Source organism: Myotis brandtii, unplaced genomic scaffold (assembly GCF_000412655.1).
Source record: "Myotis brandtii unplaced genomic scaffold, ASM41265v1 scaffold113, whole genome shotgun sequence".
Taxonomy (NCBI): domain Eukaryota; kingdom Metazoa; phylum Chordata; class Mammalia; order Chiroptera; family Vespertilionidae; genus Myotis; species Myotis brandtii.
The window spans coordinates 210,127-235,135 of record NW_005353887.1 but is presented as its reverse complement, the minus strand read 5'-3'; the positions used below and the strand labels follow the sequence as shown (position 1 = coordinate 235,135).

Below are 25,009 nucleotides of genomic sequence, written 5' to 3'. Positions count from 1 at the left end.
TCACTGGAGCAAGCAAGCCTCCCTGTTCGCTTCAGTGCATGGCTGCCGGCCACCATCTTGGCTGGCAGTTAATTTGCATATCACCCTGATTAGCCAATGGGAAGGGTAGCAGATGTATGGCTAATTACCATGTTTCTCTTTTATTAGATAGGATGTTTCAAAAATATAAATAGAAAGACAATTATTTTTATAAAAAACTAAGTTGAATATTTTAGACAGTCTCAATAAAGATCAGTCAGTAAAAAAGTTGAGGAAGAAATATGAAAATCTGAAAAAATTCTGCCTTTGGATTTCTATGCAAACTTCTTAAATTCTAGCTCCACTTTAATGAAGCCAAAACCAGATATCAGATACAATTAATTATGTGCATGGAATATATGTCAGAAATGATAGTTTCTGTCATTTTTATTAATCTGAGTTTGGAACAATTTAACAATGGGAAATTTTTAAGACACTTTGACTTGACCATATATATGACGTACTGAGCTTATAATTCTACTAGAGGCTCAGTGCACAAAATTCTTGCATGGGTACAGTCCCTAGGCCTGGCCTGCGATCAGGGCCATCTTCCCCAGCTGCCCTCAGCTGGCCCCGCCCCCCACTGCCACCCACCCCCGGTTGCCTGTTCGCCTTTGGGTGATTGGTGCCTGATGGCCAGGGGAAGGGACGGAGAGGACAGCTGTTCCAGCCCGCTTGCCGGCCCTGCCCCTGCCGCGGGTGGCCATCAGGCGATCAGAGCCTGTTGGCCAGGGAAAGAGACCAAGAGATGGACAGTGTGCCTCATAGTGACTGGTCCAGCGGTCCTTCTGGTTGTTCTGCCTTTAGGGTCAATTTGCATATTACCCTTTTACTATATAGGATAGAGGGCTGGTGCACAGGTGGGGGCTGGCTGGCCTGCCCTAAAGGGGGCCCCGGATTGGGGTGGGGGGGTCCCTGCTGGGGTTGGAGCCACTTGGGCGAGGGGCCACAGGCAGTTTGCAGGCCAGCCACACCCCTGACTTTGTCAGGAAGGACGTGCGGAAGACCTCTGGTCTAATTAGCATATTACCCTTTTATTAGTATAGATACTTACTTTGTATATACCACAAGGAACCTGCTTAAGTCAAATTTTTAAAAAAATAGGAAAGATTAAAAGACATCTACACTAATAAAAGAGAAACATGCAAATTGGTGTCACTTCGCTATGCCAACCAGCCAATCAGGATGAGTATGCAAATTAACCCAGCAAAGATGGCAGTTAATTTGCATATGCAGGCGCAGAGTGAAGACTGAAGACTGAAGACTGAAGACTGAAGACTGAAGACCGAAGAGGCTTGGCTTCTCCTCTGTGGCCGGACCAAAGGTCTGGGTCCCGGGTGCCGGAGGAAAACCGGTGCCGGAGGAAAACTGGTGCCGGCAGCCAGGGGAAGGAAGGCCTATTGCGAGAATCTTCGTGCAACGGGCTTCTAGTGTTATAATTAATTCCTCTATATTAAGCTTTGTAGCTTTTTCGCCTGTACTTTTTAAAATATATAGTTTCTTATATTTACTGTTTTTGTTAGTATTAGTTCCCACACACTTGGAAATACGTGCTTATGACTTTTTTTTTAATGGCTAAACAAATTCAGGTAGTTTTAATGTAGTAGCACAACTCCAAATAGAACATTTAACTAGTTTTTAGAGGAATAAGTAAAATTATAATTCACTTCAATATAAGGATATATTGTTAAATGTTGAAATTGGCATCAGCAAAATAAAAACGTTGAATGTTTTCTAACATGATAACAAACCTGCATGTCATTGGGATTGACAGCGATCTTTGCCATTGTTTCTCCCTGTCCTCTGGGCTCTGACAGAAGTGGCTCATGTTTGTGTTCCCTGTTTTGCCAGAACACTTCACACATCCCCACCCAGTTCTAAAGGATTACTGAGTCGAAGAAGAATACAGTCATATCTTTTATTTTTAAATGTCACATAAGTTCAGGAGATTTTTTTTGGCATTTTGGAAACTGCAGTCTAGAGCACAACTGTTTTAAAATGTCATTCTTATTCTAGATGAGAGAATCTGACACTTCTTACTTCTAAGGCAACTGTTAATATGTTACAAGTGTCTTCTCAATCATTACTGAATCGGAAGCAAGTACTCGATCTATAGATCATGGTTCTTCAGGGAGTATATTTTTGTCAGGTGATATTTTTTCTCTTAGTGTGTGTGTGAGAGAGAGAGAGTGGGGGGGAGACCTTAGCTTTAATATATGATTTATTTTCTGTTTTATCACAAAAAGGAAATCCATTTATTGGCTTTTTCTCCCCTCTCTTCCTTTCCTCTTCCCTCTCTACTACCAATGTTCCAAAGGTTATATCAAACATTTTGACATGCAGCGTTCAAATGCTTTCATAGTCAGAAGTCATGGGGTGTTTTGGTTTGCTAGGGCTGCCATAACAACATACCACAGACTTGGTGACTAAAACAGCATACATTTGTTTTCTCACAGTTTTGAAGGCTACAAGTCCAAGATTAAGACAGGCAGGTGTGGTTTCTCCTGAAGCATCTCTGCTTGGCTTATAGATACCCTTCTTCTCTCTGTGTCCTTCCACAGCCTCTGTGTGCTCACATCCTTGCTGTCTCTTTTGATGTCCAACTTTCTTCTTACAGAAACCCTAGTCATATTAAATTAGGGTTCACCCTAACAGCCTCGTGTTAAATTAATTACCTCTTTAAAGGCCTTATCTTCACAAACTGTCACAGGTCGAGGTACTGGGCATAGGGATTCAACATATGCATTTTTGGGAGACACAATTTAGCCTATAACATGGGGATTGCAAGCAATTTCCCAAAGTAAGTTTAGGAAACCTTCTAAAACTTAACATTTTTTATAGTTATACTGGGAGAGTTTAGCTATTGCTACAAGCAGCCACATTGCAAACCCTAAATAAGGAGGTAAGAATTTGAGGATTCCTCAAAAGTGTATCAGGTAGAATCCCAGGAGAGTGTCACTCTATTAGCAAATGTAAATCTGTAGCATAGTAAATGATATTGTACCCCATCTGATTAAAAAAAAAAAGTCTTGGCAGAAGAATGGTTTTCACAGGAGCTAGAGAAAAGCAGCCAAAAGGGTAAGGCCTCGATGTTAAAATTCCCAGCAATGCCTTGTGCTGAGATCAGGGTGGGAAGATCCTCAAACACTCTAGATCAGTGGTTCTCAACCTTCTGGCCCTTTAAAACAGTTCCTCATGTTGTGACCCCCAACCATAAAATTATTTTCGTTACTACTTCATAACTGTAATGTTGCTACTGTTATGAATCGTAATGTAAATATCTGATATGCAGGATGGTCTTAGGCGACCCCTGTGAAAGGGTCGTTCGACCGCCAAAGGGGTCACGACCCACAGGTTGAGAACCGCTGCTCTAGATGCTACCAAGATATTTTCTCTGTGGGTCTGACTGAAGCCAGTTGGATTGCAATGTCATTGTTTTCCTTTACTCCGATTCCACTTTTGTCAAGAGTGATTCATTCTGAAATTCAACTTCTCCCATGCTGCAACAATGAGACTCTCACGGACAGCAAACATAAATATTCCAGTTCCAGGGAAAGAGTGTCCCCAGTTGTAAATGAATAGACGGACTTTCTGGTTTGTTCAGCAATCTAACATGAGCTCCCAGACAGTCCTGCTTAAGCTGGCTGCCCATCTCTCTGGAAACTTCCCCAGTGTGCTTGTGACTTTAAATTAACTTCAGCATGCTATTTCATAAATACCGTTGTCTTTTTACTCCTATTCAGTGAAAAAATTTACATCATTAGTCATTACATTCAGAAATTCCCCTAGCTCTTTGTAATGTATTTTTCTTTGAAACATCTTGTCCAATCTTTATCTTTAATTGAATAGCTCTTTATGTGACTTTTTTTTTTCTCAAACTGAAAAACACTATATTCAGCCTAGTCAAACTTTTTCTTACTTCAGGAACTTGAGATCTATTTTAGATCGTTTCATAACGCTTTTTTACACTTTTCAGATCAAATAACAACACCTCAGAGGCCTTCTCTGACTAACCTTGCTAAAATGACCTCTCACCACCAGCCTCGGTCACTACTGTATGGAAAAGAGGCTGACAGTACTTAGGGCCAGTGAATATGTCTTTCCTAAACAAAATCAAGGAGTCAGTGAATCAATTTTTGGATCCTGCAGAATATTTTAAGAATGAAAGTGACAATACAGATTTTTAAGTTAACACATATCCATACATTTTCAGGTTTTAAGTAAACATTTACTAAAAATTATCTCTATATATAAAAGGCTAAGTGACCGTTCAACTGGTAGCTATGATACACACTGACCACCAGGGGGAGATGCTCAATGCACAGGCATGGGAACCTAGAACAGACTGATGAATCTCAGAAGGAAGGGGGAAGGGAGGAGGGCGGGAAGAGATTAACTAAAGATCTTATATGCATACTAGAGGCCCGGTGCACAGATTTGTGCACCGGTGGGGTCCCTTGGTCTGGCCTGTGGGGATCAGTTTGAAACTGGCAGTCTGACATCCCCTGAGGGGTCTGGGATTGCAAGAGGGCACAGGCCAGGCCAAGGGACCCCACTGGTGCATGAATCCATGCACCAGGCCTCTAGTATATAATATCTATCTGCATTCCTATGATATGTATGAGTTCATTCTGTCTTCCATTTGAGAATGATTGATTCTTAGCTTCCAAGAGATCCACCTGTAAATAGTTTACTTCAGTGATTCTCCTAGAGTGGTCATCAAGAAAATTATTAAAAATGCAAATTTTGGACCCACCCCAGAACAACTAAATCAGAAACTCTGGTGGTGCAATCCAGTCATCTGTATTTTAACAGAACCTTCCAGTGACTCATTTGTGAGCTACCTAATCAAATGTCTAAATCAATACTTATAGCTATTTGAATTAAAATAGTAGCATTGCTATTTGGATATACTTGGGCTTCTTCAATCATTTTAGAACCTACTGATATAACCATAGACAATCAATCTTATTTCACTCTGATTTATAATTCCACCCACAGGCTTGGCATCTCAAAATTATCCAAGTGCCCTATACCTAATTTCTCAGCTAAAAGTCAATGTAGACTTGGGTTCATTTCCTAATTCATGGATGAAAAGCTATTTCCCATTACATTTCTTTGGTATAGGACAGGGAAAAAAATGAACAGGAAATGACAATAACCCAGCACCAATTAATCAACCTTGCTGTCATTTCTTAAATATCATTTTCACAAATATGTGATTTCAGAGCTTTGGTAGAGGACAAAGGGATGATTTGGTAACCTCCAAAAAAAAAAAAGACTGTCAAATGTCAGGGAACATAGTTTCTTTCCGAATCATGACATCTTTATGCCATGAATAAATGTTTGAAATTCAGATAATATATGTCACTATTTTTTGTGGCATAAAGATAACAGAATTATAAGAGAGGAACTTCATTGTTTTTACACTTTGACAAAAAAATATGGGTCTGTTTTGAAAAGGGAAAAGGAGTCGCATGTATCACTGAAGAAGCAGGAGCCAATGATTACCCTCCTGCCTTTTATCTCCACCTGTGGTGAACTCACTTGTACTCTTCTTGCCCTACAAACAGAACTGCAATCTCCAATGCAATTACTACCTAACCTTTGCAAGCTGCCTGTGTCATCAAAACATTTCTTTTCAGGAACATACTAGGCTTAAAGAAGATAGTTACTGATACATTGAAGTACCTCTTTCTAGTTCAGGCAGACGTTCTTGGCTCTTAAGTACAGATGATTCTTTTCTTGTTTTCATTATTTTTTTTTTACTATATCTTAATCTAAATAAGTAAAAATTAAAATGTCTGTGATTGAAATTACTTGGGAATGAAGTTGAGGGTCATGTACATAAATATAAAAATAATTACTAATAACTTCATTATGTAAATATATATATATATACACAAACACATACTAGTATATATGTTGAATGTAGGTACACATAAATATATAATACTCTTCAAATAATGAAACTAAGGCCCAAGTATGGTAGGGAAACAGAATTTATGACAAAAATGAAATTTAAAATAAGTTTTTTAAAAAATTAGAATGTAAATATTCTTTGAGACCACTTTGTGTATACCCCAATTCACTTAACTATAATTATTGAGAATTGCATTTTTCACTATTTTTAAGTGCTCAGATTTGAAAAATACTCAAAAGAAAAAACAATTTTGTGATAACTATTTCATGGCCATTATAGATAGTTCCACATTCAATTCAGATTTTCCTCCATATAATTGTATAATGTTAGCTAGTATAAAATCTGATTCACTTTTCAATAACTTCTCAAATACATATAACTAAAATATGAAGTTATCGGGAAGATAAACATAAACACTATACTAGTACACATGTGTTTAAAGAGGTAATACATTTTTAAAATTTTTTAAAATATTTTTATTGATTTCAGAGAGGAAGGCAGAAAGAGAGAGAGATAGAAAAATCAATGATGAGAGAGAATCATTGATCAGCTGCCTCCAGCATCCCTCCCCCCCCACCACCACTGGGGATAGAGTCCACAACCCTGGCATGTATCCTGACCACCCTGACGGGGAATTGAACCCTGACCTCATGATTCATAGGTTGATGCTCAACACTGAGGAATGCTGGCTGGGCAAGGTAATAAATACTTTTAATGCCTTATGAACAATGAATACAAAAGCCTTGTTAATTTAAAACATAAACACAAAGGGAAGGGAGGGTGAGTGGGGAAGATCAACCAATGAACTTGTATGCATATATGCATAACCTGTGGACACAGAAAATGGGGTGGTGAGGGCCTGAGGGGAATGGCAACAAGCTAGAAGAGGTTAATGGAGGGAAAAGGAGGACCAATGTAATACTTTAAACAATAAAGATTGGGGGGGAACAGTAAGTTTTCTTATAAAATAAATATGAAATATATTTATGCCAGGGATATAAAAATAGAAAATTTAGATACTATGGAGATTGTATTTATGTTAATTCTTCCAATCCATGAACACAGTATATTCTTCCATTTGTTTGTGTTTTACTCTTTTTCTTTTTTTTTGCTTCTATTTTTCCCCATTCCCAGAAAAGCTTTTCTTCCTTTCTCCTTCCTTCCTTCCTTCCTTCCTTCCTTCCTTCCTTCCTTCTTTTCTTTTCTTTTCTTTTCTTTTCTTTTCTTTTCTTTCTTTCTTTCTTTCTTTCTTCCTCTCTTTCTTTCTTTCTTTCTTTCTTCTTTCATTTTTCCTGTTAATCCTCACCCAAGGATATTTTTCCATTGATTCTTAGGGGTAGTGGAAGAGAAAGGAAAGACAGAGAGAAACATCAATGTGAGAAACACATTGATTGGTTTCCTCTTGCACAAGCCCCAACCAGGGCCCGGGCCTGGGAGGAGCCTGCCACCAAGTATGTGCCCTTGACCAGAATCAAACCCGGGACCCTTAGATCTGCAGACTGATGCTCTATCCACTGAGGCAAACCGATTAAGGCTGTCCTGTAGTATTCTGAGTACAGATCTTTTACTGCCTTGGTTAAGTTTGTTCCAGGTATCTATTGTTTTTTGTTGCAATAGTAAATAGGATTGTTTTGGGTTGCTTTTTTTTCTTTTTTTTAGTTTCTATTTCTGAGTTCATTATTGGTGTATAAAAATGCCATCCATTTCTGGATGTTAACTTAGTATCCTGCTACTTTGTCAAATTCATTTATAAATCTAGTGTAGTTTTTTGTTGGAGTCTTTAGGGTTTTCTGTTTACAATATCATGTCATCTGCAAGTAATGACAGCCTTACTTCCTCCTTTCCAGTTTGGATGCCTTTTATTTTTTTTCATCTTGTCTGATTGCAGTGGCTAGGATTTCCAGTACTAGGTTGAATAAGAGTGGTGAAAGCAGACATCCCTGTCTTGTTCCTATTCCAAAGTGAAATGGTTTTAGTTTTTGCCCATCAAGTGTGATGTTGACTATAGGTTTGTCATATATGGCATTTGTTATGTTTAGGTATAATCCCTTTATTCCCACTTTGCTAAGAGTTTTTATCAAAAATGGATGCTGGATTTTGTCAAATGCTTTTTCTGATATTAGAGACCCGGTGCATAAAATTCATGCACGAGTGGGGTCCCTAGGCCTGGCCGGCGATCAGGGCTGATCAGGTTCCCCGCCGCCCCGCCTTCCTGCCTGGTTACTCTGTCCTTCTTGGCGCAGCTGTTTAACTTGGGCCAGGATGTCTCAGATCTTCCTCTGAGCCATCTGGCTGGCATAGAAATGCCCGCTGATCTTAACGATGACCTGGTCGTTCTCATCAGGGGTCTGGTCTCTTGGCACAACCACTTCAGCTGCTGTCAAATTCTGCAACTCATTTACCATTTTGCCACCTTTGCCAATAACCCGGCTGGCCGCCGACGCTGGCACCAGGATATGGGTTTCCAGCTTTACTCCCTCCTTGGGACCGAAATAATTCTCCTCCTTGAGTTTCCCATAAATTCCTCCCTGAGCCTTGAATTGGGCCTCTGGGGGTCCAGTGGTGATGACCATACGAACTTTGGAGTCAGGAGTTTCCGGAGGAGCAATCTTGATGGAGGCGCTGGCGAAATGGGAGAGCTGTTTGATGTTCTGCCCCTTCTTGCCGATGATGGCGCCCCCCGCTGGGCAGGGATGAAGACCTGCACCATCTCCTGCTCCGGAGCCTGCATAAAGGAGCTATAGGGGGCAGCTCCCGTGACACTGCTGGGAGGCAGCGGGACTGCACTGGATGAGGCTGGGAAAAGACCCACGGCAGCCAAGTTCAGGCCGGGGATGAGATGAGACTGCAGACTCATGGCAGCCCCGTCATTCTCATAGGCCTCCCGAACTTTTCTTCATGATCTCCTGCTCGGCCCTGCAGCAGTTCTCGATGGCCCCCTTCACGGTGATGGTCCTCTCTGGGTTAGAGAGGGTGAGGGCCTGCAGCGAGGAGATGGTGATTTTCGTCTCCGTGTCCTACTCCACCTTCTTTTGGTTGCGTCCCTCCTTGCCAATGAGATGCCCCACGAAGTTATTATGGGCCAGGATCTTCAGGGGAACCTCGTCAGCCTTGGACTGGGTCTGTTTTGTGATATGTCGGATGGTGGCGCCCTCCTTGCCAATGATGGCGCCCACATACTGGGTGGGCACCAGGAGCCGCAGGGGGATGTCCGCTGGCTGCTGCCTGTCGAGGCTGACCCCGAAAGCCAAAGCCCCCTCGGCGCCCATTCTCAGGACCCTGTGCTATCTGCTCGTCAGGAATATAGGAGACCTTCAAGGCATGGTTCTCCAGTGGGTGGCCATTCAGCTTCATGATGGCTCTTGTTCACAGTTCTCTACTGTTCCATACTGAGCAAGCAGGCTGTCCAGGACTTCCCATCGCAGCTGGGGTGGGATATTTCGGATCTGAATTTTCCGACTCCTGAAATTAAAGGGAACAGGATTAGTGACCGTTTGGAATCTTCACACTATTTTTAAATGTATCTATTTTCTTGTTAATTATAATTTTTTAAACATCTAAATAAAGTTGCAAATTTTCTTCTTTGGCCAGTTTCCCCTGAAGAATAATTTTTTTTTTTATCATTAAAGAATAAGACTTTTGCATATGCTGGCTATCAGACAGATCAGCAGATGGAGAGTAGTTACAATGACAGTGATGAATGCTGTTATTATAATAATTTACAACTTTTCATGTTATTCAAATGTTTTACTTATTCTAAAAATTTAACTGACTGAAGAGTAGAATATGTCATTGCTAATAGTGCTGTTTTTTTCCAATGTAGTAATATGTCTGATGGTGGCAGCTTCTATTAGGAAAAATAAATGGTATTTCTGAAGTTGGAAAATAGTGTTGTTTGGGTAGGTTTTTAATATACTCCTGATGTGTACCATTATTAATTAGCATAATTTCAGTCCTCTTTGTGGGCCTGTTCTTGGCTTATCTCCTATGGGAATAGGATGGCTTTTATTTTAGGAATGCATTATAATGGATAGATTTTTACAAAAGCTTGTCAACACCATCCCTACTTCACTGTCTGTAGAAAGATAAAGCTAATGTTACTGGCAACAATCTTCTTGGCTAGAAGTATAGTCTCAACTTTCCTGCTGCCCCAAATCTCTGAAAAACTCAGTAGAAAGCCAGCCCATCCATTCTTTTGGATCAATAGTTTTCAGACTAATTATTAGTTGCTGAATCCTTCAAATAAAATCATGTGAGGAACTAAATTTACAAAATCAAAGAATGTATAACTTCTCTGGGAGCCATGGGTAAATTGGCCATGTTTGGTTTTCCCAGGGCTGCTTCAGGACAGCCTCATGTCTCTGAGGAGCGTATTCTGTACTCTGCTGACTACCCCAGAGAAGCCGACCTGTCAGAGAGAGATGCTTTTTTAGTGTAAATTATTAGCTCATTGTAGATCTATGCTTTAAGATGATAGCATGGCCTGTACTAAAGGACACGATCTGAGAAGTCATCCATTATTAAACCTACAGTAATGATGTTATTGAAGATGTTTATTGATTTACAACTATGAGTCCTCAGGAGCACTTTCTCTCTGATCTTGGGCTTTTCCTGAATAATTTTCTGATTGAGGGAATAGAGGACAATCTTCATAGAGGTAGTGATCTTTGAACTCAGCCCTTTTATTTTATAGGATCATTTCAGAAGAGAGAAATTTATAGATTTGGGAAAGTGCATGGTGAGTTGAGGGAACAACAGGTAATTTGTTGTGCTAGTGGTATTAGATGTGTGCAGTAGCGTTTTAAGAAGTAATGCTAGATATATACATTTTCATTTCACATAGTGTAGATGTCATTTGCATGTTCATTAAACGCTTTTGAGGAACAAACTCATAATGATTGAAAATCTCTGAAAACAAAATATTCATAAATATTGCCCCTGAGGAGCATAACATTGATCTGCAAGATAAGTTTTCCAAAGAAATAGACATAGCTTGCTTCCTTATGAATGAACTTGTTTTTTCAATACCAAAAATATCTATTTTTATAAAAGTGTTTGACCTAAAGACGTAAATCTCAGAAATGTGGAAAGTTAGCAAGGTAAGCTATGAAATACAACTATATGTTTTTTCTTTAGTGTATTGTTGACATATTAAGATTAGGAACCGGAGAAAACCATCATCCTAAAAGAATTAGCTCCGTTTTGGGCCAGATATTGTTTCTTTGATGTTTCTGGTTCTAATAACTGTATTGCCTCTGAAAAATTATTGTTTTACTTCTTGATCAAAATTTAATACAAAAAGAAAAAAATAAACCACCTCATTTTCAACTTTATTGCCAAGGTTTTGCTTTCTTTCATTGTGCTCTGCAAATGTCTGTCACTAAGTTCTTATACTCTGCTGGACATCTTGTTTCTGTGTTTTCACCATCATACAATTAATACAATTTTTCTTTGTCTAATCTGAGTTCTCTCTGACCTTTCTTCCTATGCGATTTTCTGTTCCTGTATTAGTTCTCACACTATAATTATGTCCTCTTCATTTTGTTGAAAGAGTAACTTCCTAATTGAATGTTATACATGAATTTAACGTGCAGGTTCTGGTATCTATAAAATATCTAATAGAAAGTTTATTTTGACCCAAACAAATGCCCCCTACCTTCAAACAATGAAGGAAAGAAAGGGAAAAATAGAAGGAAAGTAACAAAGAAACAGAAAAAAGAAGAAGAAGAAGAAAAAGGAAAGTTTTCTTTCATTCCAAATCTAGATTTTGGAAGTTCTGAAAGCCACAACTAATGACCAGTATTCTTGCTAGACTGGTACTTCTCTTGGGTTTTAAATGGATAGCTTTCCAAGGATTTTGCCTAATCTTCCTGTATTTGTATTTTCTGATAAACAGACATTTGTTGTTTCATAGCTCTTTCAGCAGACCTTTATCTCATTGAAATTTGACAGATTAGCATTGACAATGAAACATTGACATTTGTATGAATTATTGCTGTCAGAGCTGACTAAATACTATATATGTAATATCTGATCATTATATACATATATAAAACATCTGATTCTTATATATATACTAGAGGCCTGTTGCACGAAGAGATTCATTCAATAGGCCTTCCTTTCCCCTGGCTGCTGGCACCAGTTTGCCTCCAGCACCCGGGGCCCAGGCCTTCACTCTGGCTGAGTTCTGGCCAGAGCCGGCCCTGGAAATGTCAGGCCTCGCTGCTCTGCCGGCCCTGGAAACATCAGGCCTTGCTGGTCCGCCGGCCCCGGAAACGTCAGGCCTCGCTGCTCCGCCGGCCCTGGAAACGTCAGGCTTTGCTCCACCTCTTGGAGCCTACGTAAGCAAATTAACCACCATCTTTGTTGGCGGTTAATTTGCATATCACACTGATTAGCCCATGGGAGGCGTAGCGAAGGTACGGTCAATTACCATGTTTGTCTATTATTAGATAGGATGTTGACAGAGTACTATATTTGTGTGTGTTTATCTATAGTGGAAACTGTAACTTTTCAAGATATTAAAGAGTAAAAAATATAATATATTTTACTAACCATTTATAGTCAAGGCAGTCATTTCAGCTATCTACATATATAAAAAGCTAATATGCTAAGTATCCTCTGCTCGTCCGACCGGTTGCTATGATGCACACTGACCAGCAGGGGGCAGATGCTCAATGCATGAGCTGCCTTGACACGCACTGACCATTTACAGAGAAATGGCAGCGTGGACCTAGTGCCAACAAAGCAACACTCGGCTTCCCCCAAGTGGGACACAGGCCCTGCCACCACCCCGGAGTGAGCCTGCCAAATTGCAGCCCAGACCCCATGGTGCAAAATGTGGCCCACAGCCTAGCCCAGCCCTGAAATGATTGCTGTGGGCACCAGGTAATGACATCACACAGCAACGCCCAGCTTCTTCTCCCTAGAGACTTGCCTCCTTGCAGTTTCTTCAGCCCAGGAATGCAACTTGCTTTATAGCCAGGTGGAAACATTTCACACTGTAACCAAATGTCTGTGAAGCATTTTCCTGTGCCTCATCTCATTTGATCCTCAGAAGTCCTGGAGTAGGTAGATAGGAGACTTGGTAGAATCCTAATTTTTTTTCATTAGCTGGAAAATGGAGATTTAGAAAGCTTAGAAACTTGACCTGACTGAAAAGAAGTAAGATACGGTGGACCTTGAAAATGACCTCAGGTTTTCTCACTGCACAAAATATAGTCAAACATTGCTGCAGTTAAATATTTTATCCTTTGTTCTCCCTGCATGATCTACAATAATAATCTACTTCGTGTTGATATTTACTGCTGTGTTGCTGACAATTACCTGAAAGAGAAGTTGGGGTGCTTCACTGGGCTGGAAAAAGTTTAGCTAAATCAGAAAGCAGGTCTAATTAAGCAAGTTTATTCTATATCTATAAAAGGCTAAGTTGACTTGCACATGCACGATACATATAAAGCACTAGCTGGCCCTAACCAGTTTTGCTCAGTGGATAGAGTGTCAGCCTACGGACTGAAGGGTCCCAGGTTTGATTCTGGTCAAGGGCATGTACTTTGGTTGCAGGCACTTCCCCAGTAGTGGGTGTGCAGGAGGCAGCTAATCAATGTTTCTCTCTCATCGATGTTTCTAACTCTCTATCCCTCTCCCTTCCTCTCTGTAAAAAAATCAATAAAATATATTTTTAAAAATTAAAAAAATAAATAAAGCACTCTCTGGTGCCAATCACGCATGTGTTTCCATCTGTCATTGTCGATCGTGAATTTGGTTGACACATCTATCATAGAGAAAGGGCAAATAGTGATATTAAAATATTTCTTCTAATTAATTTCCTTTCAATGTTCACAAATTCGTGACCTGGTAACTAGTATAGAGATAAAATACTTTTTAAGTTATTTTCTTAAATATTTTATTTGAAGAAAATTTAGCTAAATTCTAAGGGAATAAATTCCTACATTTATATAAAAGTAGATTTTAAATGAAATTTTTAAATGTAGTAACATTTTCCTTTTTAAACATGATTAAATGAATTTATTAATTCAATTCTAAAATATTATATGAGTTATAAAAATATTAAGAATAAAGGCTTTATTAGGGACTTTTAGGTAAGAAGTAACTTTAAAATAGGGATATCTATAATAATGTCAAAAATAAATATAAAGAAAAACAAATTAACTTTAATACTCAAGACAGCTCTTTACATAAGTCTCATTCTATCTATTTATCATCTATCATCTATCTATCAATCTATCTATCTATTCTTTTGCAACAGAGTGAATGTTTGTGTCCCCCCAAAATCCATATGTTCAAACCATAATCCCAAAATGATGGTATTTTGAGGTGGGGCCTTTGGGAGGGAATTAGTTCATAGGATGGAACCCTCATGAATGGGATTGGTGTCTTTATAAGAGAGCAGAGAGCTAGCTAGCTCTCTTTCTGCCATGTGAAGATACAACGAGAAGTGAGCAGTTTCTAGCCCAGAAAAGAATACTTACCAAAACCCAACCAACCATACTGGCACCTTAATCTCAGACTTCCAGCCTCCACAACTGTGAGAAATAAACTTCTATTGTTATAAGCTACCCAGTCTATGGTACTTTGTTACAGCAGCCCTAACTGATAGCATCTTTTATCTGTCTAATGGGATAAACTAAATTTTAACTTTAGTTATAATCTATTTAAAGTTAATAGCATAACAATGCACCGTAATCTTCTTTTGGAATTTTGTGCTTTTAAGAATAAAAATGTCATTAACATTTACTTCCATAGATATACTATTAGAATACTGAGAAAGATGATGAGTCCATAAAAATCAAAAGTTTTAAATAGTCCCTTTAATGGGCAAAATATAATAGTTAAATTGTCTTGAAGATAGTGTGCCAGGTAGTAATATGTTCGTAAAATTTTCCAGTAGGGATAAAGCCTAAGCAACATTTTAAAACATCTGTGTGATATATTCAGGAAAGCATGAATATAACACAAAGATAATACAATAGAGTCAAACTTTAGGTCATGAAAGATTTTATGTTAAACTACTGTGTAGGACTTTATCTTTCAGTTGATGGAGAATTATACAAAAATATTAAACTGGACAGTGCTTTGAGAATAATTATAGTTTTAACAAGTATTTTTAGACAATTTCAAGAATGACTTATTGGGGCCAGGTAAGGAGAGGTCTGAGTAAGACAAAAAAATATAGTGTCATTTATTAAAAAAGAAATAAGAACTGAGGAGAAATGGAAGGGATTTATATCCACTAGCAGTTGGTGAATGATTTTTATAGTTTTCCCTTTTACTTTTTATAAGTTGTGGTAGAGATTATTGACATAATGAAATAAGTGATTAAATTTTTATTTATTATATTAATGATTGTGAAGTCCACTGAACCAGTTATGTATCTTGGTTGATATAACAGATTCAATCATATCATAACTTATTTATAATGCATACAACAATATGATGAGTCAGAAAAATATCTGAAATAGTTGTTGCAATACATCTTTTTCTGGTACATATTTTTTTTCAGTCTTGTGAGTATTCTATTCAGTTATCCTGCAGTTATCAACCCTGTTATTTTGTGTTATGAGTAGAAATATATAGAAATTATATTTTCTCTCCCCAAGCCAGTGTGGCTCAGTGAATTGAGAGTTGTTCCATGCACCAAGAGGTCACCGGTTGGATTCCTAGTGAGGGCACATACCCGGGTTGCGGGCTTGATCCCCAGTAGCTGCGTGCAGGAGGCAGCTGATCAGTGATTCTCTTTCATCATTGATGTTTCTATCTCTTCCTCTCCTTTCTTTTCAGAAATCAATTAACACATTTAAAATAAAAAGAAATATTTTCTCCCAAAATATATTATCTAAATGTCATAGTTAGTTTCACTAAGTGAAAATTTTAATGTTAAAGTAAAATATAAAATGTATCAATATTGGTCTATCCTAATCCACTCTTTTTTTATAGTTATTTTAAAAATAAAAATTGCTATGAATTCTAATTAGGGGCATATATTTTCTTCTTTACTTAATTTTAATAAGTACTTAGTAAAATTAATTCAAAATGCCATAGCCTTATGCATGATAAAGTTTTGAATAAAAGCATGAGAATTTAAATCCTGTTACACCTTAGCATAATTGCTAGTAAATAAGTAAATTTGTATGACACCTTTATTTTAAAAACAGTGCATTAAGCTGTAACTTATACTACTTAGATAATGTGAGAGTCTCTCATCATTAGACAAAAACTAGCAGAGTTCCTGAAAAATCCCAAGTATAATTGGCAGCAGATAATAGTTTGATTTTTCTTTGGAAGTCCAAAATGAAATGCTTGAGATGTTTTCTTAATGGTTCAGATCTGGGAATAAAGGAATAGATTACATGAGATAAGGACAGATTCACTGAACTATTTTTGAAATGTGCAATGCAGCCTGGTCACTAAGGGCAAGGATTTGTCTTATTGTCTCTGTATCATCAGTCTAGTAGATCAGAAAAGCATAAAGTTAAACAAACACATTTTCAAGAACCTTATGGCATAAAATGTTATATTAAAACTGTTACCAAAATATCCAATATACTTTTTTGTGTGGCACACTAAAATTATGGTTTAATTATATTTTGCCTTAAAATGATTTTTTTCCTGATACACTGTGCTTTACTATGTGTGTTGCCCTTGTGTAAACATTCCCTACAGCAAACATGAACGTGGAGGTTAAAGTTGGCAAACAAATTCCAGTATTCTATGTTTAACTAAATTATATAAAAAGCTCATCTACTTTGGCTGTGAAGGTAGAGAATAAGAAGTTGCATAGACTTATCTAGGTCCCTCTCCAACCTGACCATCCTTACTGCTATTCCTCTTTCTATACTTAAAATCAAACTTGATCTCTTCATGGATGGTCTTAGTGACAGTATTATAATACTAATAAAATTGGCTGGATGGAGGTAATGGGGAAAAATGGGGGACCTCTGTAATGATCTCAACAAGAAAGATTAAAAAAAAACCACAAGCTCTGTAGTTAAAAGATTGGGTTCAAATCCCAGATTCCCACTTACTCATTAATGGTCCTTGTCAGGTTTCTTAACTGATTTTAAGCGTTGGGTTTCTTCTGTGAGTTATGATTTAGGGAAGAATACTTTTGTCATGTTGTGCTTTTGAAAATTAAATTAAATAATAAAAGTTTTGGAACACTGCCTGAATTAGATGCTAAGTTTATGTGCTAATAATAATATGCCTTACTGTACTCCTAATATTTTTTAGTTTATATTTTAAAAACTGCTGTAAGATATCCACAAATTTATTATTAGGGAAGAGAAATAAATATCTAATGATGGCAAAGATTGAAAATAATTGTATGAAGTTTAATGAAAAAATTCTTGTGCTGAAGCAAAAATTGTTTTCTCTATAATGTTTAGCACTTTGTATAAAATAGCTAAATCTGTTTCTTCTGATTCTGACCATATTACCATGGCTTACAACAGAGCTAAATCTGTTTCTTCTGATTCTGACCATATTACCAACTACGGCTTACAAAAGTTTTGAAGGATGCTGTAATGAATGATTTTTTTACAAGGGCGGGGTGGGGGAGGTTCCATAGTCAATAATCAACATTAACCTTTAGGATAACATGTATATTAAAATTGAAATGCGCATAGGATAGATTTTCCTCAGTTTGTCTTTGTTTAAAAAAATAAAAACAGTTATATAGGATTCTTTTTTACATCAACATTTTTAAAATTCTTAATGAAAGGACCAGACATTTAATAATTTATAATGTATTTGTTGTTGGAAAACTGTATGAATTTTCCTTTAATCTCTGGAATTGCCTTTCCCCCACAATTCCACTCCCCACTCTAGTGTGTGAAAGAGGGCATTTAAGTATCCAGCATTACAGTGTACAGTGTGGATTACTGCAATTAACTGTACATCTCCAAGCAACATATAGCTATTATGCAAAAACAATTATGAGCAAATACAGCAGTTGAGAGGAATATGCAAATGGAAAATCCACTCAAGGTCAGAGTGAGAAAAACAAAATGACATCCTTTGTTGGTTTCAAAATGAGTAATTCACTTCTATTGCACAGTAAAGTTAAAATAAGAGTTAAAGAAAATCAGTAAGATAAAATTTAGATACTTTACCCCCTTCTTTCTTCTTTAGCTGGAAAATAATGCAGTGAATTTTGCCACTACAGAGAAAAGGGAGACTTATTTACACTGTATATTTTCCCTCCTGGATAACTACACTTCTATTTCCTAACATTCTCCCTGACCCCCCTTGTATGTAATCTAATGAAAGAAAATGTCAGTGATAGAACATTACTCTAGAAATTTTCCATGGTCTTTGTGCTTTTCATTACTTTTATTAATGGTTGGGTGACCTTGAGGAAGTGTTTTTTCTAAACTTCTCTTTCTACATTTTAAAAAAGTGTAATATATATTCATTTTTTTCTGGAGGATAAAAAGTTTGTTAATTGGTCAGTAGATATATTTAGGTAGGTAAACCTTATAGTCATCGTATTTTTTTTAATCTTTCTCTTTTGTGGGGGCCTCAGGTACAGAGGGATCACCTAATGATATTCTTCAGTTTACGGCACCCTGTCCTCATACCTCACCCTTTTTCTTATGTATTTTCCCTACTCCCTACTTTTCCTTTTATGCACTTTTTAAATGTGGAATTGTATGACCTTGTTTCATATAAAATATATCCCATGGTGCATGCTAAATTTACATAGCTATAACTCTGTTTCTTTTTTCAATCAATCCTATGTTTAAAATACCTATGGATTCTAATTCAATGCTTCTAAATACTGCATAGGATTTTACTGTTCAAATTCTCTAGAGTTTACTTATTTATTATGCTAATGTTGCCTCCAGTTACCTTAGATTGCCTCTAAGTCTCTGTAACTGCAAACAATGTTGCAATAAAGCTTTCTACTTTATGTAACTTTCTGTACATGTTCAGGAATTTTTCAAAAGCTAAAACCATGACTGGACTGGCTGGGTCAAATGAAATGTTTAATCTAATTTATTTAATCTGATCTAATCTGATTAAATTGTGTGTGTATATTGTATATAGAGATGTTTGTATTCCACAAATTTTGAGAATTACTATTTTTGTTGATTGTATTGTGTATTTACTATATTTTAAGTTTCCAGATATATGAAGCTTTTATTAAATTAGTAAATTTTATGTATAGAGCAATTTTAGGTTCACAGAAAGATTGAGTAGAAAATAATAAGATTTTCTGTATACTACCTCTCCCCACACACATGCAGGCTCCCTTAACAACAACATCCCTTGCCACAGTTCTACATTTATTGCATTTGATGAACCATTATTTGATAATGTCATTACCACCCCAAGTTCATAGTTTTACATTAGGGTTCACTCCTAATGTAAATTCCCTGGGTTTTTAAAAAATGTATAATGATATATATCCATTATTTTGGTACTATACAAAATAGTTTCACTGCCTTAAAAGTCTACTGTGCTGTGTCTATTCATGCCTCCCTCATCCCTCCTGTTGGGCAGCTATTGATCTTTTCATTGTCTCCATAGTTTTGCTTTTCCTAGGTGTCCTATAATTGGAACAATACAGTATGTACCCTTTCAGATTGGCTAATTTAACCTAGTAATATGCATTTAAGTTTCCACCATGTCTTTTCACGGTAGCTCAGGGCTTGGTAGCTCATTTATTTTTAGTCCTGGATAATATTTCATTGTCTGGATGTACCAGTTTATTTATCCATTCACCTATTGAAGGTCATTTTGATTGCTTCCAAGTTTGGGCAGGTATGAATAAAACTGCTATTGGACATAAATTTTCAATTCATTTGGGTAAATACCAAGGAATGTGATTGCTGGGTTGAATGGTTTAAATGTGTTTAGTTTTGCAAGAAACTGCCAAAGTGTCTTTCAAAGTGACTGTACCATTTTGCATTCCCCATAGCATTGAATGAGTGTTCTCATTGTTCCATATCCTTGCCCAGTATTTGGTATGTCAGTGTTTTGGAATTTTGCCATTTTAGTAGATATGTAGTGGTACCTCATTGTTGTTTTCATTTGCATTTCCTTAACAATATACATTGTTGGACACATATTCAAATGCTTACTAGCCTCTGTATATCTTCTTCGGTGAGACATCTTTTCAAGTCTTTTGCCCATATGTGTTGGGTTTTAAGATGTTTTTGTATACAGGATGGGGCAAATGTAGGTTTACAGTTTTGAGTATGCAAAACACACAGTTTATTCTTTTATTATTATTTATTAATTATTGAATTATTTTCCATCTGAACAACTTTAAACCTACTTTTACCCTACCCTATATTTTGGATAACAGTCATAACAGATGTGTCTTTCGCTAATACTTTCTCCCAATCTGTGGCTTGTCTTCTGAATCTCTTGGTGTGGAGTCTTTTAATCTATGTTTTCCCTAATTTTATTTATTATGACCTAGAAACTAGTGAGTGATATGTCCCTTTTAAAATTGAATGGAGCTCCTTTTTTTTAGCCGCATCCATGGTCATCCTTTGTGAATGTTTTATGAATGCTGCAAAATATGTATTGCTTTGAATAGGACATGTAAAGATCAACATAATGTGCTGTTTAATAGCTTAGGCTCTAGAATTTTGAATAACTGATTTTGAAACCCTGTTTAGCCACTTCTTTCTGAGCAACCTTGAGAAAATTATTTAAACACTCTATTCTTCATTTTTCCATATGAAAAATTGAGTGTGTCCCAAAAGAACACACTCCATAGATTTAGACTGAAGATTAAATGAATTAATTAGGTTAGGTACTTACACAGTACCTGGTAATGTATTAATTATCTCATGATTAGTATTTATGAAGTTGGAATTGAATTGTATACTCACAAAGGGTAAATTTTATGACATTTAATTTGTATTTCAATAAAGATAAATAAATATGTTAAAAATGGTTACTGCTATAAAGGCAAAGTAGAATTGGTGGGTATTGAGAGTTTGTGTTAATCTTACTAAAATATTGACTGAAATTTCTAAAACATTTTTTTAATATTTTATTGGTTTTTTACAGAGAGGAAGGGAGAGGGATAGAGAGTTAGAAACATCGATGAGAGAGAAACATCGATCAGCTGCCTCCTGCACACTCCCCACTGGGGATGTGCCTGCAACCAATGTACATGCCCTTGACCGGAATCGAACCTGGGACCTTTCAGTCCGCAGGCCGACGCTCTATCCACTGAGCCAAACTAGTTAGTGCTCTAAAACATTTTTAAAAATTTAATAATAATATAACATATATTATAAACATGAATTGAGTATTTCCATATGCCAAGTTATTAACTCATTTAATCTTACCACAGTCATAAGAAGCACCTACCATTAGTATCACCTCTTTAATGATAATGAAATCAAAACAAAAGAGGTTAATCAATTCAGTAATCACACAGCCATTAATTAAACCAATATATTGATCCAGGCTATCAGGCTTAAAAGAGCCTACTTTCAACCAAATGTTCCTAACTGCCACTGTCCATCCTGTGTGTGCAGCTACAATGGGTTTCATGAGAGGAAGGTGAGGTGGAAGAGTATAATTTTTTCATATCATTTCATTTCAATGATGTAATAGTAATGACTAACATATTATACTAAGTGTATTACATACAAAATTAGAATAGATGACTAATTTTTATGGTGCTAGCTAAAATATCAAAAGTACAGATAAAATTGTGATAATTAAGAGATGCTGAAACAACAACTAAATACTAAAAACTGCCCTGACAGGTTTGGCTCGCTGGATAGAGCGTCTGCCTGTGGACTCAAGGGTCCCGGGTTCGATTCTGGTCAAGGGCATGTACCTCAGTTGCAGGCACATCCCCACTGGGGGATGTGCAGGAGGCAGCTGATCGATGTTTCTCTCTCATCGATGTTTCTAACTCTCTATCCCTCTCCCTTCCTCTCTGTAAAAAATCAATAAAATATATTAAAAAAAAATAAATAAATACTAAAAACCTGTAGTGAAAATTTTATGTTCTTTAAAAATAAATGTATTAGATTCCACCTATGAGTAAGATCATGTGATACTTGTCTTTCTCTGACTGGTTTATTTCACTTAGCATAAATCTAATGAACAAAATAAACTGCTGAACAAAATAGATCCAGAGACATAGAAGCATGGAACAGACTGTCGTATTTCAGAGTGAAGCTGGGGGTGGGTGGAAAGAGATCAACCAAGGAACTTGTAAGCATATATGCATAACCCATGGACACAGACAATAGTGTGGTGAAGGCCTGGGTCGGGGAAGGGGTGGACAAGAAGGGGTCAATGGGGGAAAAGAGGGGACATATGTAATACTTTTAAAAATTAAGATTTAAAAAAATAATAAAATAAAAATAAATGTATGCCCATGATAAGCTCTAAGCTGCTACTACCTCTCTCATATTAGAATGGAGTAAGTTTTATATGCATTAGACAGAGACTGCTTACTCACTGCTTTATAGTACTTCTTACCTACCCATCATCTGTAGACCCTTTACTGTTATTTGACTGTGACTGTAGAATCATATGGCTGTTATAATTTTTACTAGGGGCCCAGTGCATGCATCTTGAAATGAACAGTGGGCCACAAGGCTGCGGTGGGCACAGAGGTGGGTCTTGGCCCATCCTCCTCATCCCCGGTCCCCTGTGTGCTGGCAGCCCCGCTACTGCTACCATGGCTCCCATGTGCTGACGGTGCCAGCCCCACTCGCACATGCTGATGGCGCGGAGCGATTGGGGCCGGTGCCAGCAGTGGGTGCAAGCTGTGGCTGCTGCCCTGATCGCCCCTCAGGAGCGGGGGGAGGTGGAGAAGCCCTGAGTGGCAATCAGGGCTGGCAGCTGCTGCTCAAACCCACTGACGGTGCTGAGCAATCGGGGCTGGTGCCAGGTGCCAGCAGCGGGTGTAAGAAGCAGCTCTGGTACCAGCAGCTGGTACGAGTGGGGCCAGCGCTGGCAGCAGGTGTGAGCGCTGGGTAGGACTGTGACACGTGGGAGCAAAGAATTTTCAGTAGCCACCAGAGGCTCACCTAGGTAACAGCGACCGGCATCCCGCCTTGGTCTGGCGTTCCCACTCATCTGCTCCACCATCCCGCCGCGGCCAATGCCCGCAGTGTTCCACACTCTGCCATCTGCTGCCAGTGCCCACCATGTTTCGCTTGCGCCCTCTGGTGGTCAGTGCATGTTATAGTGACCAGTTGTTTGGTTGTTTAGTTGTTCCGCAGTTCGGTCTACTTGCATATTAGGGTTTTATATATATAGATACCCAAAACAGTAGCTTTTGTAAGTATTACACAGGACATGAGGGCAGATTTCTTATATAATAAAAGCCTAATATGCAAGTTGTTCTGCCGCTTGCTATGATGTGTGCTGACCACCAGGGGGCAGCGCAGAACATGGCGGGCATCGGTGATGCAGCACTGGCAGCAGGCGGCAGTGGAGGCACTGCTGGCCCTGATGGGCCCCAATGAGAGCGGGACCGCAGCAGCACGATGGAGCAGGTGAGTGGGTGGTGCCAGGCTATGGTGATGTGCCAAGCAAGGCTGCGGGGCTGTGAGCTGGGGCCCTATCCATGCAGTCCACCCCAAGGGACCCCACCTGTGCATGAATTCATGCACAGAGCCTCTAGTATAACATATTAAGAGTAATAGAGTCTGTTTATTAATCTCTGAAAGACTGCATAATTTAAATGAATTCATTCCACCACTATTCTATCTTAGAAGAAAAGATTACCTAAAAATTATTTTGCTCTCAGGACAAACATGAATGTCAATTAAGTGTTGAAGTGGGCTCTTTACATTATTTTATATGTCATATTAGACTTTAACATAAATTAAACTAAGTGATATTTTTTCTGAGATAAGTTGCAAATCTGCAAGTCAAGAGAAAGTTTGGACTTGACAAATATCTTGGTGGTATTCTTTTTTTCATATGGCTATTATAATTTACTAGTGACTCAGCACGCAAAATAGCATGAGACCATGAGACCTGGGACCCCAGACCCTGCCATGCTGTGGGACTCCCCCGAGTCCTGCTGGCGCCGCGAGACCCAGAGTCAAGTCCCCCCCACCCGCGTGCACTTTGCTGCACACAAAGCACCATCCACCCGCATGTGCCTCCTGGTGGCCGGTCTTTGGTCGTTATAGCGTTAGGGCCACTGAGTTTTTATAATATAGATAACTACAAGATATTTAGCCTAGTTTTTTAAATGACTACACAACTGTTTAGAATTAATTTAAGCACATGGTAGAAAAGAAAATGAACATTATTCTTGGTATTTAATATAAAATATAGCATTACCTAAATGCTTTTTTGAAATAGCTGAAATGTTAGAAATGTAGTGTTTCATGTTTCGATCAATTGTGACAATTACAAGTGCTCTGAGGATATACTTTGGAGGTTTCCTCCAGATTAAAATAATAAAAACATACAAAGAAAGAATTAGACAAATCATTTTAGGAAAGGTATTAAATTCAATATGTATAGGAATAAAATAAAAACCAAATGATTGATAGTAAAATAGGAAACTATAACATGCCCTATTTAAAATGCAGCAATATATTGGCATGATTACAGTAGATAAAATAATGTAAGATATTGTTACATATCATTACCTCTTTTCATGTTTACTATCTAATCTAATAAAAGAAACATGGTATAATTAGCGTACGACCGCTACCCTTTTCATTGGCTAATCAGGGTGATATGCAAATTAACTGCCAACTAAGATGGCTGTTAACCGCCAACAAAGATGGCGGTTAATTTGCATATGTAGGCACAATGCAGGGAGGCAAAAGGGAAAGCAGGAAGAAGCCCCCTGCCACTGACAGTGATTGGAAACCCAGGAGAGAGCTAAGAGCCGGGGGGCAGGGCAAAGGAGGCCCTGGGGGCCGCCTTTGCCCTGCCCCCCAGCCATGATCAGAGAATCGGGCGCCTTTGCTGCCCTGGCCAGTGATAGCGGGAAGTAGGGGTGGAGCCAGCGATGGGAGCTGGGCATGGGCGAAGCTGGCAGTCCCGGGAGCTAGGGGTCCCTTGCCTGGGCTAAAGCGGAGCCCGCGC

General features: G+C 38.2%; 1 protein-coding gene and 1 pseudogene across 1 annotated transcript in view; one reads left to right on the top strand and one right to left on the bottom strand.

Moving 5' to 3' along the window:
* Positions 1–25,009, top strand: part of LOC102256539 (serine-rich coiled-coil domain-containing protein 1-like) — a 972,873-nt gene that overhangs the window by 871,570 nt on the left and 76,294 nt on the right. The gene's annotated exons all lie outside the window — the stretch shown is intronic.
* The window catches only part of LOC102255935, a 35,729-nt pseudogene continuing 18,838 nt past the window's right edge, over positions 8,119–25,009 (bottom strand).